This window comes from Carcharodon carcharias, chromosome 2, assembly GCF_017639515.1.
Source record: "Carcharodon carcharias isolate sCarCar2 chromosome 2, sCarCar2.pri, whole genome shotgun sequence".
NCBI classification, from domain to species: domain Eukaryota; kingdom Metazoa; phylum Chordata; class Chondrichthyes; order Lamniformes; family Lamnidae; genus Carcharodon; species Carcharodon carcharias.
The window spans coordinates 94978662-95000049 of NC_054468.1; positions in this window are offsets into that span (position 1 = coordinate 94978662).

Sequence of the window (21388 nt, forward strand, 5' to 3'; positions counted from 1 at the left end):
GGTCTCCATCGCTACACTCAGTGGACTTCATCAACCACAAGGGCTTCTACTCACTGAATATGCAGCTGATGTGCGACCACCAGAAATGCATCCTGCAGGTGGGCACAGAGTTTCCAGGGAGTGTGCATGACACCTATATCCTGAGTTGCTTGCAGATCCCTGCAGTCTTCCAGGATCCACAGATGTTGCAGGGTTGGCTCCTTGGGGACAAGGGCTACTCACAGAGGCCATGGCTGATGACACCCGTGCGGCGGCCTCAGACTGCAGCAGAGCGATGCTATAATGAGGCTCATGCTGCAGCTCTCAACTCGGTGGAGCAAACCATCGGGATGCTGAAGATGAGGTTCCAGTGCCTGGACCGGTCTGGTGGAGCCCTGCAATACAGTCTGCGGAGGGTGTCACACATCATCATTGTCTGCTGCGCCCTTTACAACCTGGCACTGCAATGGGGTGAGGAGCTGGCTGAGGAGGAGATAGAGGAAATGTACGTTTCCTCTGATGAGGAGGACGCTGATAGAGATGAGGGTGAGGGGGTCCTTGGTGGTGATGACGATGGGGATGAGGCTCTCACACTGGCCAGACGAGGCAGGCACACTCAGGAGGCCCTCATAGCTGCCAGGTTTGTGCAGGATGACGACAAAATGCAGTGAGGTGTCCCCATAGATCCTCACATCGCAGTTGTGAACATTTGACTCCAGTCTGGCTTATGGCAGCGCCAACGCCGTCTGAGAGAATGCTCCTGTCATGGAGATGCAGTGGAGACCCTAATAGTCACTCAATCGCAGGAGGATGATGATGACATGCAGTGAGGACACTCCATAGATCTTCACACTGTGTCTGAGAATGTCTGACTCCTGTCTGGCCGAGGGCAGCTCACTTGCGCTCCATGATCAGGGCCATCTCAGAGAAGCAACCATGAAAATTTGGTTGCATCTGATGCTGTGTCCATCTTCAGCACCTCAGCCCTTGAGGAGCTGGTGCACAGCATCACTGGTCGTAGATGCTGGTGTGATCGGGGCCAGCCCCACCTTAAAGGTGCTGAGAGCACACAGAGAGAATGGGGGAACTCTGTGACACCTGCCCGCTACGTTCTGGCAGCAATGACCAGCATCATAGAGGTGCAGGCATCAGGAATGGCTGGACCATCATTGTGGTCTGAAGGCTGCACAGAGCACAGGGAAGAGGCCCTGGACTGAGACACCTGCCTTTATCTTGTGCAGAAAGGTTTCACCTTTCTGAGTGACACGAACACTGCTCATCAGAACAAGGACCCACAGGCAGGGAGACATTCTTGGGAGTTTATTGACAAGAGTGAACATTGTGTACAAGTGATTAACACCCGTGCCCAGGCTGTGCAGCCACATCTTCTTAACTGTCCTAACCCTGCTGTTCCATCTTGGTGCTCCCCGGACATCCACAGCAGAGATGGAGGCAGCCTGCTGACTGCAATGCCCTGTCTGTAATGACTTTAGCGGGCATCCTCTGGTGGCCTGAGACTTGGAGAGCCCCAGCCTGCTTTTGGGGTCCTGCTGTGTGGCAGTGGCACCCTCCTCAGCCAGTGAATCTGGATCTACAGAGGTCACGGGAAGAGGGGAGTCAGATGGGGTTGTTGCTCCCGGAGTCACCTGGGTGGGTGGTCCCAGGTTATGCACCTGCTGATCCTCCTCCCTCTGGGTGCCCAACGGCCCCTGGCTGACTCCGTGAGTGGAAGGGGTAGCTGGAGTGAGGTCGAGCTGCCCAGCCCCCTCTTGTGGACACAATGTTGGAGGCCAACTACGGCATAAGCGATGGAGTTAAGCCCGTGCAGCTGTGCAGGAGTGATGTCCTGGACCAAGGTCTCCATGGTGGCCGCTATCCTGCCAGTGTTGACCTCAGTGTGTTGCAATGCCGGCGCTATCACCTCAGCCTGAAGGCGGATGGACTCCTCCATTGTGCCTTGTAATCTGAGGAGTGCAGAGGACATCCCTTCCTGATGTTCCTGAGCTTGCCTTTGCAACTCTAGCAACTATGACGTGACCGAGTCCAGAGACTCGTCATCTGACACGGACTCAGCAACATTCTGACCTCCCGCAATCCTCCGAGTGCTGGACACCTGGGAAGACCTTGTTTCCGCCTGCTGTGGATCAGAAAGTGCGATGTGCTCACCAGATTGTGGTCCTGAGTGTAATCTAAACCTAGGTCCCACCGAGGTGTGTGTCTCTGCGCTGGTGGAGGGTGTGGGCGAGTGCTATGATGGGAGGGTGTCTTCAGATTCCTCTTTGAAGGTTTCTTCGGAGCTTGCTTGGAGGCCCTGGGTCATGGACTCTGTCGGCTGTTTCCCAGATGTGCCTGTGGAAACTAGGGGAGATAATTAGTGCATGGCAGTGGCCTGTGAAACAGAACATATCACTCAGAGCATGGCTGTCTGATGGATATTGCACTGCTGGATCCTCACTTTATAGAGCAGCACCAACCTCACAGTCAGCACAGGACCGGTCCTGGTCATCACCGGCCAGCTGGATGGCTCTGTCTTCAAATTCTGTGAGAACTTTAATTCTGGCATCCCTCCACCTGTCTGTGACCTTTCCCTCCTGTTGTGAGCCAGTTTGTCCTGCATGGATAGAGATAGGGAGGGTGTATCAGGATGCCTGCCGGGCCAGATTGATAAGTATGCCTGGCCTGTGTGGGTGGTGAGTGGTCCCCTGGACGGGATGAGGACAATGAAGGTGTGAGAGAGTGAATGGTGATGTCCCTTGCACTGGCAGTGAGTGAGGGCCCTGTGGATGTGTGATGGGTTTGTGAGTGTGTGAGTTGGGAGTGAGGAGACGAGTGACTTACCCTGGTGGAACGGAGGAGATCATTCATCCTTTTGCGGCACTGGGTGACTGTCCTCTTCTGAATGGCGTTCGCACTGACCACCACTGCCACCGCCTCCCAAGTTGGGCTGGTGACATTGCTGCTCATCCTGTGACCAGAGCCTGGGTAGAGCACATCCCGATGGGCCTCCACAGCATCCAGCAGTTGCTCGAGGGACCCATTGTTGAAGTGGGAGGCCGCAGTCTTTTTGCCTTTGCTGGCCATGTCTCCCGGACAGCAGTGGTGAGCTGGTGGCGATGAGCACTTTGCTGGCGGCGGCCTTTTAAAGATGGTGGCCGGTGTGATGCAGCAGCGGGGTGATGGTGAGCGGGCAAATGAGAGCCTGCCCGCCATGGAAACGATGTGTTTCGTGGGAGTGATTATATAATGAGGCGGGCTCGGGAAGATGCGGCATGAAAATACTTCATTTTCATTGGCGGGTAGGACTCCATTTTACCCGCCTGCTGCCACACCTACTGCAATTCTGGGAAAATTCAGCCCGAGAACTTAAACTTTACCCCCTGCTTATATCCCTGTACACACACATACAAGACACATTCCGGATCGGGATTATTGATCTGGAAGCCGAACTGCAGACACTGCACAACGTAAGGGAGGGGGAGAAATACCTGTACACTTTGTTCCAGAAGACGGTCACACCTCTTAGAATAGGATTGTCTGTTTTGGTCAGCAGTGAGGGACAGGAGGATGTGATTGGGAGTGAGGCAGGTAATGGGACTGAGCAGACAGTAGGGGAGGAACCTCAGACTTTGCGATTGTCAAACAGGTTTGAGGTACTCACAACCTGTGTGGATGAAAGCGAAGTCTGTAAGGTGGATGAGCTGGCTGGCCATGGCACTGTGGTACAGGAAGCCATTCAAGCAGGCGGAACAAAAAGGAATGTAATAGTAATAGGGGATAGGATAGTGAGGGGAATTGACACTGTTCTCAGCAACAAAGAGTGAAAGTCCAGGCGGCTATGTTGCCTGCCCGGTGCTAGGGTTTGGGACATCTGCACAGGGCTGGAAAGGAATTTGCAGTGGGAAGGGGAAGATCCAGTTGTCATGGTCCATATAGATTCCAATGATATAGGTAGAACTAGGAAAGAGGTTCTGCAAAGTCAGTATGAGGAGCTAGGTACAAATTAAGAAACAGAATCTCAAAGGTAATAATCTCTGGCTTATTACCTGAGCCATGTGCAAATTGGCATAGGGCAAATAAGATTAGAGAGATGAATGTGTAGCTCAAAGACTGGTGTGGGAGAAGTGGGTTCTGGCTTGTGGGGCACTGGCATCAGTACTGGGGAAAGTGGGGGCTATTCCATTGAGACAGTTTACACCAGAACCATGCTGGGTTGAGTGTCCTTGCAAATCGCATAACTCGGGAAGTAGAGAGGGCTTTAAACTAAACAAGAGGGGTGCGGGATCAAGTTTGGGTACAGTAAGAAATTCAAGGTGTAGAGTCAAGACAGGAGAGCAAAATAGTAATATGAGAAATGAGGGTCAGAGAATGGCAGGAAGGGGCAGAAAAAAACCTAACAATACATCAACAGTCAAGACTAGATGTTACAAAGGTAACAAAAAGACAAAATTGAAGGCTCTGTATCTGAATGCACGTAGCAATTGATTGTCCACATTGAAGTAAATAAATATGATCTGAGAGCCATTATGGAGACATGGCTGCAGGATGACAAAGGCTGGATGCATGACATTCGAGAAGAATAGGAAGCTAGGTAAAGGCGGAGGGACAGCATTGTTAATCAATGAGGGTATTGGTGCAATAGTTAGAGATGACCTTGGCTCAGGAGATCAGGACGTAGAATCGGTTTAGGTGGAGATGAGGAATAGTAGAGGGAAAAAGTCATTAGTGTGAGTGGTCTACAGACTCCCTAACAGTAGCCACAGTGTAGAGCAAAGTATTCAAGAGAAAATATTGGGTGCTTGTGATAAAGGGATGGCAATAATCATGGCTGATTTTAATCTATACATTAATTGAAAAAATCAGATTGGCAGTAGTAACCTGGATGAGGAGTTCTTAGAAAGCTTTCGAGATAGTTTCTTAGAGCAACATGTTCTGGAACCAATCAGAGAGCAGGTTATTTTAGACTTGTTATTGTGTAATGTGACAGGATTAATTAATGACCTCAGAGTAAAGGCACACCTAGGTAGCAGCGATCACAATATGATTGAAATTTATATCTAGTTTGATAGGGAGAAGAGTGGGCCTAAGACTAGTATCTTAAACTTAAATAAAGGCAACTATGTGGGGATGAAGGCTGAGCTAGTTGAAGTGAACTGGGAAACTAGGCTAGAGGATAGATCAATAGAGAAGCAGTGGCAGACATTTAAGGGGATATTTCAGAATATCTAGAATAAGTACATTCATACTATAAAGAAAAATTCTAAGAGGAGGATCCACCATCCATGGTTAACTAAAAAAATTAAGGAAAGCACCAAACTTAAGGAAAATGCAAACAACTCTGCAAAGATGTGTGGCAGGACAGATGACTGGACAGAATATAAAGAATGGCAGAGAATGATTAAAAGGTTAATCATGAGAAAGAAATTAGAGTATGAGAGCAAGCTAGCTAAAAATGTAAAAACAGATAGCAAGAGCTTCTACAAGTATTATAAAGGAAAAGAGTAAGTAAAGTGAGTGTTGGTCCTCTAGAGAGTGACAGTGGGGAGTTAATAGTAGATAATAAGGAAATGGCAGAAGAAGTGAACAAATATTTTGCTTCTGTGTTCACTATAGAAGATATAAATAACATTCCAATAAAAGCTGCAAATCAGGCGTTGAATGGGAGAAAGGAACTTGGTGAAATTGAAATCACTAGGGAAATGATACTGAGCAAATTGATGGAGCTGCGAGCTGGCAAGTCTCTGGGTCCCGATGGACTACATCCTAGGGTCTTAAAAGTGGTGGCTTATGAGGTAGTTGATGCGCTGGTGTTAATTTTCCAAAATTCACTAGATTCTAGAAAGGTTCCATCAGATTGGAAAGTGGCAAATTTAACCTCTCCATTCAAGAATGGAGGGAGGCAGAAAACAGGAAACTATGGGCCAGTTAGCTCGATGTCTGTCATGGGGAAGTTATTAGAATTGATCAATAAGGATGTTATAGCTGGGCGTGTAGAAGAGCTCAAAGCAATAGGGAACAGTCAGCATGGGTTTGTGAAAGGAAAATCATGTTTAAGCAATTTATTGGAGTTTTTTGAAGGATTAACATGCGCAGTGGATAAAGGGGAGCCTATAGACATACTGTACTTAGATTCCCAGAAGGTGCCACATCAAAGATTATTATGGAAAATAAAAGCGTGTAGTGTTTGGGGTAACATATTAGCATGGATAGAAAATCGGCTGGCTGGCAGAAAGCAGGGAGTATACATAAATGGGTCGTTTCTGATTGACAGGATGTGATGAGTGGAGTCCCACAGGGGTCTGTACTGGGGCCTCAACTTTTTATGATTTACATCAATGACTTAGATGAGGGGAGTGAAGACATGGTAGCTAACTTTGGACACAAAGATAGATATGGAAGTATGTTGTGAAGCGGATATGAGGACAATGCAGATGGATATAGGTAGGTTGGTAGAGTGGGCAAAGATCTGGCAAATGGAGTTTAAAGTGGGAAAATGTGAAGTTGTTCACTTTGGCAGAAGAACAAAAAAGTAGAGTACTACTTAAATGGAGAACGGCTGCATAATTCTGAGGTGCAGAGCTGTTATAGTATATGAGTCACAAAATGTTAGAATGCAGGTACAGCAAGTAATTATGAAGGTAATGGAATGCTATCCTTTATTATGAGAGGGATTGAACATCAAAGAAAGGATATTATGCTTCAGTTATATAGCGTATTGGTGAGACCACATCTCGAATACTGTGCGCAGTTTTGGTCTCCTTATTTAAGGAAGGATGTAAATGTATTTGACATGGTTCAAAGGAGGTTTACTAGATCTATACCTGAGAAGAGTGGGTTGTCTTATGAGGAAAGGTTGGACAGACTAGGCTCGTTTCTATTGGACTTTAGAAGAGTGAGGGGTAATTTGGTTGAAGTATGCAAGATCCTGAATAGTATTGACAAGCTGGACATGGAAAGGACATTTCCTCTTGTGGGTGAGTCCAGAACTAGGGGGCATTGTGTTAAAATTATGGGTCACTCTTTTAGGACAGAGATGAGCAGAAATTTTCTTCTGTCAGATGGTTATGTGACTTTGGAACTCTCTGCCTCAGAAGGTGGTGGGAGCAAGGTCATTGAATATTTTTAAGGCAGAGGTAGATAGATTCATGTTAGGCAAGGGAATCAAAGGTTATTGGGGTTAGATGGGAATGTGCAAATTGAAACATAAGAAGATCAGCCATGATCTTAATAAATGGCGAAGCAAGGTTGAGGGGCCAAATGGTCTACTCCTGTTCCTATTTCTTATGTTCTTAAGTTCTTATATATGACACACAAAAACATGGATTTTAAAGGTGTCATAAAAAAGTTCAAAAGTACCAATTCCGGAGTACAGGATTCGATGTATTGATTTTGATCAATGTCTTCCAAATTCCTTTCAGTTCTTGTTGATGACACAAGGTGGTCTTCCAGCACTTTCAGTATTTAGTTCATTGGTTGAGCATTTGCCTTTCAATGTCTCTAACAGTGATTTTCTCTTTGCCTCTTGACAGGGGTCTTCAGAGAGAGAGAGAAGGTTATAGAGATATGAGGGAAAAAAACAAACAGCCAGCTACTTTTGTAGAGTTACTGGAATTTCCCACACACAGGAGAAAGAACTGTATTCCTCTCCGCAGATGCTGTCAGACCTGCTGAGTTTTTCCAGGTATTTTTGTTTTTGTTTCAGATTTCCAGCATCCACAGTGTTTTGCTTTTATCTTAGGTTTTAGGTCTTGTTCCTTTCAGGCTAGAGCTATTCAGCTGCATTGCTCTTCACACAAACCCTGGTCACCTGGTCAGGAGCCAATTAAAATGCTATTGTCAGGCAGCTCCCTTGGTCCAGCACTCCTTTCCGGCATCATCCTGTCTTCCATGGCACACTCTGTTCCAGGACTGCAACATTGTAAATATCTCTCATCCTGTTCCAGTGGACATGTCTTTCAATTTGGAACCATTGTAATTTTACCACAGTCCAACAGAAATAAAAAGATATGTTCCTTGCATGCCTCCACCCTCAAAAGAGATGAGTCGCCATTTCAAAAAAGCTATCCCTGCCTCACCTACTGGTGTCTCTTTTTTAACTGCAAGCATTTTATGCTAGAATTCCCTGTCTTTCTCTTTTTCTCTTTCTGTTCTTTCCTCTTCAAGTTTATGTTTCTCCATTTCTAACCTCACCATTTCTAACTCCCTTTGAAATGCTCTCTCTTTCCTTTTCTTTTTCTTTCTCTGCCTTTTCTGCCTGTTCCCTTTGAAATGCTCTCTTCCTTTCCTTTTCTTTTACTTTGTCTGCCCTTTCTTTTTCTGCTGCCGTTAGTTCCAATTTTTTTATTCACAACTGAATTTGAGCCTATTCCAATGAACCACCGCTTGAAGAACTCAATCTCTCAGATATTCCTTCCAATTTCAAATTCTGTGCCATCTCTTCGATTATTTCTACCTCCCTAGCTTTGGTAGGCAATTCTATTCTTAAATTACCTGCCAATTTGATTAACCTGGCTTTTGGGATCCTTTGTAAAGTCGTCAGGGACATCTCTTCCACTTGCAGGAAAGCTTTAGCAGTTTCCAGTGCCATCTTATTTTTGACATTACAAACCGGGTGTTTCCTTTTAGCTTTTATTACTTATTAAACCTACACCCAAATAGTCACTGTGTTTTGTTCCAAAATATCCTGGACGAGCCCCCAAACTTTGTCACAACCCACTGGGGATAGCGCACTGTAATTTTCAGCTCCACTGTTCCCTGAGATGTGACAAATGTGAAAAAAGTTTGATCAAACCACCAGATTGCCCCAATTCTACCTAACTGTTTAATTTAGGTTAACAGAATACGAGCATGAGGTTTTTAAACTTAATAACTAAACTGCTGTTTATTGAACAAACTGTTGTTAACTAGTGGCAAAAGAAGGATATATATGGGGCAGAATTTTCCTCCTGTCAGGGGGTAAGTTCAGGAGCGGGCGCTTGGGGGCGCACCTCCGTTTGGCGTCCCCGATTGGGGGCACGCTGCCATTTTACATGGGTGGGCCAATTAAGGCCCACCCAACGTGACGTCCACAAGCAAGTGTTATGTGCTCCCTGTGAGGGTGGGGATGGATTCCCTGAGCCAAGAGTGCACTCTTTTGCGCATGTGCACGAAAGAGCACATTCATCTCCCTGGGGCTAAGTGCTGCCTCAGGGAGATCGGCTGCACATTAAAAAATGTTAAAGACAGAGAAAACAAAATTTCCCTGACGTGTCCACTCAGGTGACACTGTCACATGAGTTGGGACATGTCCATCACTTTCAGTTTCACTTTTATTAAAAATTTATAAACCTATGTGAAACCTCATCCTGCCCTTAAGGTTAGATGGGCAGGTCCACTAATTACATTAATTACTTTGTTAATGGCCTCAAAAGGCCATTGACAGGTTGGCAGGCATACAGCTGATTCGGCTGAGCCAACCTGAAAATTGAAATAAGGCGGGGTAATGTCGGGAATTCCGTCTGACGTTATCCCGTGTCATTTCACGTGTCGGTGAACGGGCCTTGCCCCCCCCACTCGCCGATCAGGAAATTCTAGCCATGAACTGCTAATTTCTAATGCTAACTTAAACTCTACACCCTTCTTAAATCCCAATACACGTCCATACAAGACACATAAGACACACAAAAACATGGATTTTAAGTTCAATAGCACCAATTCAGGAGTACAGGATTCGATGGATTGATTTTGATAGATGTCTTCCAAATTCCTTTCAGTTCTTGTTGATGACACAAGGTGGGGTCTTCCAGCACTTTCAGCATTTAGCTCACTGGTTGAGCACTTACCTTTTAATGTCTCTAAAGGTGATTTTTCCCTTTGCATCTTGACAGGGGTTTTCAGAGAGACCAGGTTATAAAGACATGAGGAATTGCTGGAATCTTCCACACACAGGAGAAAGAGGTTTTAGGTCTTGTTCCTTTCAGGCTAGGAGCTACTCATCTGCATTGCTCTTTACACAAACGTTAGCCGCCTGGCCAGGAGCTAATTAAAATGCTGTTGTCAGGCAGCTTTCTTGGCCCAGGACTCCTTTCCGGCACCATCCTGTCTTTCATGGCAGGACTGCAACACTGTATGTATCTCTCATCCTGTTCAAGTGGACATATCTTTCAACTTGCAGCTATTGTAACTTTACCACAGTTCAACAGAAATAAAAAAATATGTTCCTTACACGTGTTTGTCAAATCAAAAGTAAGTGGAGCCTCGAGCTGGCACAGGTTCCACATGGGAATGTGATCAGTTGGTGGGCAGAGATGCAGGTCAGCTCAGATGAACTACTGAAAGAAAACCCCAGCAGGCAGGCAGAATTGAAAATGCATGGGATATTGAGATGAGTGTGACGTAGGAAAACTCCGCTTGGGAGAGGCTTGCATGAGGTGCTAAAAGGCCCTGCCACATGCACACTTCTCCCTTCAGAGTCACTCATGAACTGCGAGTGGGAATAGATGCAGGGGGCGGACTCGCGAAGCCTGTAAGTGAAGCTGAAAGGCACCATTATGCATTATTTAGTGAAAATGAATATATTTTCAGATTATAAAGTGACAAAATGTGTTCACCCATGCAACCACTTGTGATCAGAAATTCTTAACTTATCTGGGCCTATCACTTTGCCTAGGTGCTGCCCTGACATCCGCAGGAGGGGTGGAGACAGTCTGTGCAATGGTTGGCCCTGTTGCCTCTGATGACTTTCGTGTGCATCCTCTGGAGAGCCACGGCCTTGCGGGCCCTGGCTTGCTTTGGTTGTCCTCCTGTGGGCCAGCTGCTCCCTCTGCAGTGACAGAGGACGAGGTTGAGGGGGGTCACAGGAAAAGGGGACTTGGAGGCAGAGGACAACCTCTGAGAATTCTGAGTGGATGACCCAGGGGTGTCCAGCTGCTGTTCCTCCTCCATTTGGGTGCCCGAGGTCCCTGGCCTGACTCCTTGAGGGGACGGAGCACTTGGAGTGATGTCAAGATGTACCCTTTCAAACTTGAGTTGCCACTGCAGGAATTCACCCATGGCTACCACGATGGAGTGCAGGTCTGTGCGTATCTCTGTGTTCTGCTAGACCTGAGTTTCCATGGCATCCGCCATCTTTCCGATGGCGACCTCCATACGCACACATGGGAGCACCACTTCATTAAAGAGCAGGCAAGCGCACTCCTCCGACTTGCATGCCACTTTGTCGATGGCTTCCAACAGCTCTGCGTGATGTTCCCCCATCTTCTGCTGACTCTCCATGATGAGTTGGAAGCCCAAATTCAGAGGCTTATCATCTAACCCGGACCTCACAGATGCCTCTTCCCCAACAGTCTGCCAGGTGCCGGGGAACTCGGCTGAACCTGCCTCCTCCTGCTGTGGATACATGTCTGAGTGGTCATTACCAGATTGTGAACCCGAGCCTGCTCTAGACCTAGGTCCCATCGAGGTGTGTGTCTCTGTGCTGGTGGAAGGTGTGGGTAAGCGCTGCTCATTTCCAGATCTCCAATGGAGGAGGAGTCTTCTTGGCTGGAGTTGAGGATGTGGATGGAGCTGAGGGACTGGCTGGCTGATGGTGTTGGTCACTTGGCAGAGCTCCCTGTGAAGCAAAGTAGAGATAATTAGTGAATGGCAGCAGAGCCAAAAACAGGAGAGAGAGCACTCACAGCAGTGTTGAGAGAGGGATGATGTGGTGCAGGATCCTTATGAGGGTGTTCGCTGCCGATCTCACCATCGCCGCAGTCATGGTCCATGTCCTCACCAGTCAGTGTGATGGTACACTCCTCAAAGTGAGTGAGGGGCCTGATGTGGGCCACTCCACCTCCGGTCTGGGACCTCTCCCTACTGTTGTGACCCAGTTTCTCCTGCATGAAAACATATGGAGCGAATGTGAGCAGGACACATGGCACTGCGTGCAATGTTTGTGTGGTGAGCAAAGCCATTGACAGGTTGAGGATGCAAGCTCCAGAGGATATGAGCCTGAAGGAGATGTGAAGGTTGTTATGACTTGGCAGATGATGTGTGCCAGGTACACCAAATACACAAGGGAAACTTGGTCATGCTATCACAATGGTTTTGCAATTGGTTTTTATTACGAGAAGATGTGTGCACTGAACTCAGAAATAATGAATCCACTAAGACCTTTAGAGGTTTAAAAAATTAAATTAAAATATTTATTAACAAAATAAAATATTTCAAGCACATACATAAGATTACAATTACTTAATACCATAACAACTCCTAAAATTCTTAATTAACCTGACTCCCAGTTACACATCCCCTTTAAGGCAAATTAAAGACAACCCCTTTAATCCAAAATAGATTTTAGATTTTTTAAAAAGTCAGCAAATTAACACAGTATCCACTTGACAGTGGAATTCCAATTTCCAAAATTCTCTAACATTAGTTACTGGTCATAGCAGACTTACACACAAATGGCTGGAGGCATCTTCGAGGTGGTTTTACACACTCCTGTTAGATCTTACATGGCCCTCAACAGAGCCTTTCATTCTCCCTTATATATGTTTCTCTCTCTCTAATATGTAAATTCCATTGTTCCATATGTCTTTGGAACTGTACCTTTCCCATAATATATGTTATCAATACTGTCAGTAACATTTGGAAAAAATAAACACACTTCTTAGCCTTGTTTAACTGGCTAGTTGTAAACAGACTAACATCCCTTTGAAAGCTAAACAATTCCTTCACGATCTAAAAATGAAAATTCCCAACACACCTTACATGCTAAAGCAGCATCCCTATTTACTCATTAGCATTTCCAGCATATTTCTACACCTAGGACAGCATTTTCCTGTTGGCGAACAGGGGTGGGGCATGTCATTTAGATTATCAGTTTGGCAGGTGCACAGTTGAGTCGGCTCTATACCCGCTGAACTGTCAAAGACCTATTAAGGCCCGTTAAAAACTAATCAAAACAATTAAATGGGCTACGCGTCCAACCTTAAGGTTGGCAGGCAGGCAAAGAGCCCAGGCGGCCTTCGCATATTTCATGGAACCTCATCCACGGGCAGGATAAGGTTTCATGAGGTGTTTTAAAAAATCAGTGAAATTTTTTCCAAAATTTCATTAACATGTCCCATCTCATGTCACAGTGTCACATGAGGGGACATGTTTCAAAAGTTTAAAATTCCTTTATTCAAAAGTTTAACACTGAAACAAATCTCCCTGAGGCACCTCTTTCACGCACACATGCAAAAGGGCACAGTGAACCGCTCAGGGAATCCCCCCCCACCCCCCCGCCACCACCGCCTGCACAGGGAGCGCACACCTTAATTGGCCCACTCACATAAAATGGCGGCGCGGCCCTGATTGGGGGCACCAATCTGGTCCATGCCCGCCCGTGCACATCCTCCCCCCCCCACCAACGGGGGGGTGGGAGGGTGGATTTCTGGCTCGAGCTTCTTTTACTAATTTCAAGCTTGCAGTCTATCTAACTCAAATTGTAATTAAATCACACAGACAGAACTATCTACACTCAAACCCATAAACTTATCTTACAATAAACCAGAAAAATATTATGAAAATTATTATACTTTCATAACAGGGTGTGTGTGTGTGTGTGAGAGTTAGTGGTGTTGTCCCCCGAGGTATGAGATCCCTGTGGGTGTGTGATGGGTTTGTGAGTGTGTGAGTTGAGAGTGAGGAGGTGGTTGATTTACCCTGGTGGAATGGATGAGACCATTCATCCTCTTCCCACACTGGATGGCTGATCTCCTCTGGGCTCCGGTGGCGCTGACCACTGCTGCCACCGCCTCCCAGGCCGGATTGGTGCCCTAGTGGTCCTCCTGTGGCCAGAGTGGGGATAGAGGACTTCCACTGCATTCAGCAGGCGCCCCAGAGAGGCGTCACTAAATTTGGGGGCTGCTGTCTTCTTTGTTTTCAGGCCCAGCTGTTGCTTGGAGCACTCCTGGTATGTAGACATGAAGGAGGCTGTGTTCTGGTGCGCTTTAAATATGGCACTAGGACCGAGGAAGCGCTGAGATCAAGGCATGGCAGGCAAATCTGAACCCGCCCACCAGCGAGCCAGTGTGTTCCCCGTGAATGCATAATTAACGTGTCAGGAATGGGACGAGAAAGCGCAAAAAGCCGCCATTGCGCTGGGCGGGTAAAATGTCCTTTATCCCCTTTGTGTAAATCTGGGACGATTCGCCCTTTGTCTCTCTCCCTCTCTCTCTCGCTCCCACTCTGTGTATCTTTATTGCTCCCCTCTCTCTGTCTCTCTCCCACTCTCTGGGCTGAATTTTTACATTCCGAGGTTGGGACTGCTATCATCCCGCACGTGCATAAAATCTGGAGTGATGGTATCAAGTCACTAACCTGATGTTAACACGCCAGTACACAATAGTACAGAAGTCAGGCGGTGCCAAAATTGGCAGCCTGCCCACCATTTTTGAAACAAACAATTAACGGGATCCTGCACTGCAGGAACTCACCAAGTCTCCTTAGGCAGCACCTTCCAAATAACCACTACCATCTAGAAGGACAAGGGCAGCAGATAGATGGGAACACCACTACCTGGAAGTTCCCCTCCAAGTCACACACCATCCTGACTTGGAAATATATTGCCGTTCCTTCACTGTTGCTGGGTCAAAATCCTGGAACTCCCTTCCTAACAGCACTGTGGGTGTATCTACACCACATGGACTGCAATGGTTCAAGAAGGCAGCTCACCACCACCTTCTCAAGGGCACTTAGGGATGGGCAATAAATGCTGGCCTAGACAGCAACGCCCACATCTCATGAATGAATGAAAAAAGGCTATTAAGCCAATACACCAGAATAATACATTGCCCACCTCATAATGCATATATATGGAGAGAGTTATGTTTTTATCCAGAAGTGTCGCTGCTGCTTGTAGCTCCTCTGACCAGGGCATCGTCTGTCTGTGCCAACCTCACACATCCCCTGTAGCTCGTCCTCAACTGCTCTGTGATGTCTGTCATCCAAGTACACCAAGGTCTACCCTTCTCTCTGCTGCCCTCCATTTGCTCCTCTAGAAGAGATCTCTGTACCTTTTCAGCTCTGATCAAATGGCCAAAATATTGATATTTTCCTCTCTGGACTTTTTAAAGTTTTGTTCTTGCTATTTCAACTACTGGTCTTCTGGTCTGGATATGGAATTTTTAGTACATGTCTCAGCACCTACATTTCAAAGGCCTCTATTTTCTTCCACAGATCTTTATTTATAAAGGCTGCAAGTGGGACTATGGCTGCCTTTAGCAGAGGAGCCTGCTGCTGAAGCTGGAAGACTTTGCTACTGTTAATTTGGTTTTCCATTACATTTCAACCTGCATTAGGGCATTTCATCAGGAAAGGGGGCAAAAAGAAGTGCTCCAATCAACACTGAACACTACAGCATTTGTGCTGTACATTGCTGTCCCCCATGGGAATTGTCCATTCTGTTGGAGGCACCTCCTCCAGTGAGGAGCAGAGGAGAAGAAGGAGAAGGGCAGCTGGTGAGGGACTTGTGTGCAATGAGGTCCAGCAAGGTGGGAAACCTGCTGTGGAGCACAGGGCTGTGGAGGGGAGACAGCAACATCAGGCAGGCAGAGGTGGGAATAGGCACTACTCTGCCAAATGAGTCTAGAGGGTCAGGATATCTTAGCTGCAGATGACAGAGTGACAGTATGTCTGAAGACTGCGTCTATCAAGGGAGACAGCCACATCCCTTTGTGGCATGCTTTCTGGTGAGATAGCCTCCAATTGTGTTGGTTGCCATGCAATAATACTTACGGCCTTAAAAGCCATTGTAGCATTGAAATTCTTCACCTCCACATCATTCCAGGCAGATTTTAGTGGAATTACCCAGCCTGTAGACTATCACTGTATTAAGGTTTTCACATGTTTAGATGGATCCATGAATACATCTCCGTTACACATGATAATGACACTCAAGCGGAAAAAGCCAGAGGCTTTGCAGACATGGCTGGATTTCCAAGAGTTCAAGGGTTAATTGACTGCACCCATGTTGCAATAAAAGCTTCATCTGGACAGCCAGGGGTACTTATAAACAGTAAAGGATATCAATGTCCAAATTGTGTGCGATCGTAAACAAAGAATAATATAGGCGTGTGCAATGATATCTCGGTAGAAGCCATGATGTGCCCATCCTTAGACACTCCCAGGTGCCAGGTATGTGCACAGGCCCAGAACCTTTGGATGGCATCGTCTGACCAGTGAGACCTGGTGGTCCCTCCCATCGTTGGAGACAGCCCATTGTACCTGTTCTCTATGCCAATCTTCCCAAACATCAAAGGATCTCTCTCGGTTGAGTCCAAAGGAAAACAAAGCATTAGATTTGGAACAGGCTTGGATGCAGGAGTTGCCAAGGAAATTACATATTTAGACATCAGGTCACCTTTGGGCTACATTCCAGATTTTTTTTCAGGGTTTACTCCCTTAGCCTTTTGAACTCTCCTGAGGCAATGGAGCTACACTACTCTTCTATAGTTGGGAGTTTGGTTCACGAGTGCCAGGGAATGCCCACATGCAGGTGGGCCTGCAAATGGCATGTCTGGGGTCCAAATCTCCTCCGAATTCTCCTGAAGCTTTAGCCTGGGGCCACAAGGGACTCAATTTCCATGTGTTACCACGCGGAGGCAGAGCTGAGGACTTGCTGATGGAGAGGCTGTGTACCGACAGGGAGAGACTTATACATTTGGCTCTGTTTGATGCCCAAATTCTTGATCAAAGAGGTAGGTTTTAAGACATGTCTCAAAGGAGGAAAATGTGGTAGAAAAGTGGTGAGGTGTAGAGAGGGAATTCCAGAGTTTGGGGCTGAGGCAACTGAAGGCACAGCCACCAATATTGGAGCAATTATAATTGGTAATATGCAATTGGACGAGTGCAGATATCTTGGAGGGCTCTGGAACTGGAGAAGATTACAGATAAGGAGGAGCAACGCCATTGAGGGATTTGAAAACAAGGATGAGAATTTTAAAATCAAAATGTTGCTTGACCAGAAGCCAACGTAGGTTATTGAGCACAGGGGTGATAGGGAGATAGGACTTGGTACGCATTACGACATGGGCAGCAGAATTTTGGATGACCTCAAGTTTATGAACGTGGAAGACCACACTGGACTGTGTTGCAATAGTCGAGTCTCGAGTTAATCCAAGAAGGCTTGGATGAGGGTTACAGAGGCAGGGGCTCTAAACAAAATAGTGGCGGCTGGGGGGGTGGGGGGTGGTGGGCGAGTGGGAGGGGGATGGTTTTGGTTGAGGGCAGATTTAGAAAGTTAAAGAGAAAAGACAAGGCCAGGGTAAAGATATGGGTGATGGTAACCAGAGTGTAGTAACATAAGAGTGCACCAGCAAATATGGTCAGAGTAGGGAAAATTGCTTTTAACTAACAGATGGGGAGGAGGGTTCAGATAAAGAGAGATTTAGAAATCCAAAGATAAAAGTTGAGGCAATAGGAAAGTACATTAATATGGGTAAAGAAACATGAATCAGACAGGAAAGGACAGAGAGTTTAAGGGTAATAGTGCATCAGAGAGTACAGTACATCAGGGAATAGTAGGAAAAACAATCAAACATGCAGGTACAGCAAGTAATTAGAAAAGCAAATGGCATGTTGACTTTAATTGCAAGAGGTATGGAGTACAGGAATAACAAAGTCTTGCTACAGTTTCCACTTTGATGAGACCATACTTAAAATACTATGTACAATTTTGGTCTCCATACTTAAGGAAGGGTATATTTGCATTACAGGTGGTTCTATAGATTGGTCCCTGAGATGAGAGTTTTGTTCTATGATGCAAAGCTGAGTAAATTAAGTTTATATTCTCTGGAGTTTAGAGGAATGAGAGGTGATCTCATTGATACATACAAGATTCTGAAGGGGCTTGACAGGATAGACACTGAGAAGTTGTTTCCCCTGGCTGGGGAATCTAGAACTGGGGGAGGGGGGGAGGCATTGTTTCAGGATAAGGGGCCAATCATTTAGGACTGAGATGAGGAGAAATTACTTCACTCAAAGGATTGTGAATCTTTAGAATTCTCTACACCAGAGGGTTGTGGATGCTCCATCGTTGAATATATTTAAGGCTGGGATGGACAGATTGTTGGTCTTTCAGGGAATCAAGGGATTCAACAAATGGGCAGGAAAGTGGAGCTGAAGCTGAAGATCAGCCATAATCATAATGACTGCTAGAGCAGGCTCGATGGGCCGAATGGTATACTCCAGCTCCTCTTTCTTATGTTGTTATGATGTTTTAAAGTTGGAAATAGGTGGTCTTAGAATGGCATGACTATGGGCAGGATTTTACAGTCGGTGAGCGGGGGTGGGGCCCGCTCACCGACGCGTAAAATGACGCGTGGTGCTATTGGGTGGAACTCCCGATGTCACCGTGCCCCATTTAAATTTTCAGGAAGGCAGGGGCGCAGCAAAATCAGCTGCACGCCCGCCGACCTGTCAATGGCCAATTGAGGCTATTGACAGATCAATTAAAGTAATTAGTGGACCTGCCCGTCCAACCTTAAGGTTGGACGGGCAGGCCAGGAGCCCCGGCGGGAAGTAGAGAAAACACGAAACCTCATCCGCAGGCGGGATGAGGTTTCACGTAGGGTTTTAAAAATTTTAATAAAGTTTTTTTTGGAAATTATGAACGTGTCCCAACTCATGTGACATTGTCACATGAGGGAACATATAAGGGAATTTTTTTTTCTAGTTTTAATATTTTTGAAAGTAGAGGCGATCTCCTTGAGGCTGCACTTAGCCTCAGGGAGATGAGTGCGCTCTTTCGTGTGCATGTGCGAAAGAGTGCACTCTCGATTTTCACCATTCACCCCCCTTAATTGGCCTGCCCACGTAAAATGGCGCCGCGCCTCCGATTGGGGGCACCGATTGGAAGCTCGCCCACATGCGCCTGCCCATCAACTTCCCCCCCTGACGGGGGGAAAATTCTGCCCTATGAGTTTGGAAGCTCACCTCAGGATCAAATTTGAATTTCACAGGGAAAATGCTTTCCTCACTTTACCCTTGCAAAGACAGCAGTGGATTGCAAGAGGACTGTGATCATTCTATATTATTGATAGCATTCAATGCGATGTTGTGCTCAATCCCATGGGATTAAATTAACTGTGGGATTCCTCTCCAGTAACACAAGGTTGTGCGGGCTATTTGAAGGAGGATAGCTGCCAGAAGAAAGAAAAAGCACTTGCTTTAATTTAGCATCTTCACAACCTCAGGACATCCAAAAGTGATTTCCGGTTAATGAAGTAGATTTTGAAGTATCATCCCTGTTGTAACATAGGACAAGCCGTTAGTGTTTTAGATAAAGCTTCACATGAGCCTAAATTCACTCTACTTCAATCATCTCGATTTAATGACACAGCTTCTGTACAAACCAAATTAGCATTTATATCTACTCTTTGATCTGTTAATAACTCAGAGAATCAAGAGAAGAATACTGTCTACCCAACGTACACATTAGGTGCAGCCATACTTCAGGTGGATTTTGTACTCCCTGTTCACACCACAAGGAAATTGTGCAATCTGCCCAGTTAAGATTATAGTTGCACACAATTTCTCAATATGCGGAGAGTCAAAAAAAATCTTTTTGTCATTCTTCTGTGTGTCTCTTAGTGTCCTTGGTGACATTGGGAGTTTTGTATGGTCCAGATTCCAATCCTGCTACAATCCAGTGGCTGTTGTACGTGAGGTTGCTGGCAACTGGGTGTCAGTGTGAGGTTGCTGGGATTGAGTTGGTCCTCTGCCTCCTTGTGCTGGGCAGCACCGAGAGAATATAGGAGGAGGGTGTAGCTAGATGCCTCTCTGAAGCTTAGAGGTACTGGCATTTCAAGCTTTGAAATAAGAAGTAGCTATGTAACTGCTGTCATTGGCTCTACCTCCCCACTGATTAGAAACAGTGCTGACGAGGCACTCAGTAAAAAAGGACATGTTTGAAATGAATACTACTGAGGGTATATTTTCTCTCAGGGTGACTCCTCCACCAAGGATAGCCTAGGGGCCTGGACTGCTCGAGGCCTGAGCAACGTCAGGCTCAGGGGTGGTCCTGCGCTGTGTTGGGTCTGAGGGCCTGGGCTGGGTCAGGCCCAGGGGCCTGGGCAGTGTTGGGCCTGGGAGCAGAAGTCTGTCTTGGGCTCCGGGGGCCTGGGCTTAGTATGGAACCCATCCTGCCTTCCAGCTGGGTGGATGGTGAAATTCCACCCCTACATCTGTAACATTGTAATTTTCTAGTAGTGCGCGGGATGGGAAATGAAAACCCAATCTCTGTCATTTAAAGCCAAATCTAATACAGGAGGAATGTCTCTGGCACCTGCTCACTGCTCAGCAACAGCGGCACTCAGTTACAGAAAGTTGGGTACTGCACATACCCCAATCCTCTATTTATTGCACAAAGAATTGGGGATAGTGTGAAGGATAAGAAATAGGGGCAATGTACTAACTCCTCAGGGGTGGGAGGCAGGTTTTTACATTGCACAGTATATGCAACAGGGAACCAGGACATTCAGCCCAAACAGTCCATGCTGGTGTTCATGCTCCACTTGAGTCTCCTCCTGTTCCTCATCATCTAACTCTATTAGCATAATCCTTTATTCCCTTCTTTCTTATGTCTTTATCTAGTTTCCCCTTAAATACATCTACACTATCAGCTTTGGGTAACCAAGCTGACAAATGAGTGGGTGCTCGAGAGGAACTTGTTTGAGGCAGTGATATTAAGGAAGTGCATATATATTGGACGCATGATGTGAACAGGAGGGGAGGGTTTGAAAAAGGTAACGCGAGGTAAAACACCTAGAAAACGTGAACAAGGAAGATCCAAGATAGAATGGTTGGATAATATCAGAACATGGACTGGCCTGTCTATGGTACAGGCTGCGAGGGCAGCAGGGAATAGAAATCAGTGGAGGATGATTGTTCATTGTGTGGCCAACCCTTGGAACGAAGATGGATGAAAGACAAGACACTGTTCACTTCAAACACTCCCTGTGGTAGTGAGTTCCACATTTTCAACACTCTCCGGTTAAAGAGGTTTCTTTTGAATTCCCTGTTGGATTTCTTGGTGATTATCTCATATTGATGGTTCTCTAGTTATGCTCTTCCCCACAAGAGGAAAATTCTCTCTGTATCCATTTGATTGAAGCCTTTCATAATTTTAAGGACCTCCACCAGGTCACCCTTCAGCCTTCTCTTCTCAAGAGAAAAGAGACCCAGCCTGTCAATCCTTGCCTAATATGTATACCCTCACATTTGTGGCATCATCCTCGTAAAGCTTTTTGGCAGCCTCTCCAGTTGGGGAAAAGCTCACTGATGTGAGGTCCAAATCAGAAATGCTGCAGAACAAAGCGGCTGGCAGCAAAAGGGAGGGAGGAAGTGAAAACAGGAATTCGCACCTTCAGTTCACAGCACCGAACATAATTTGCTGATCTGCATT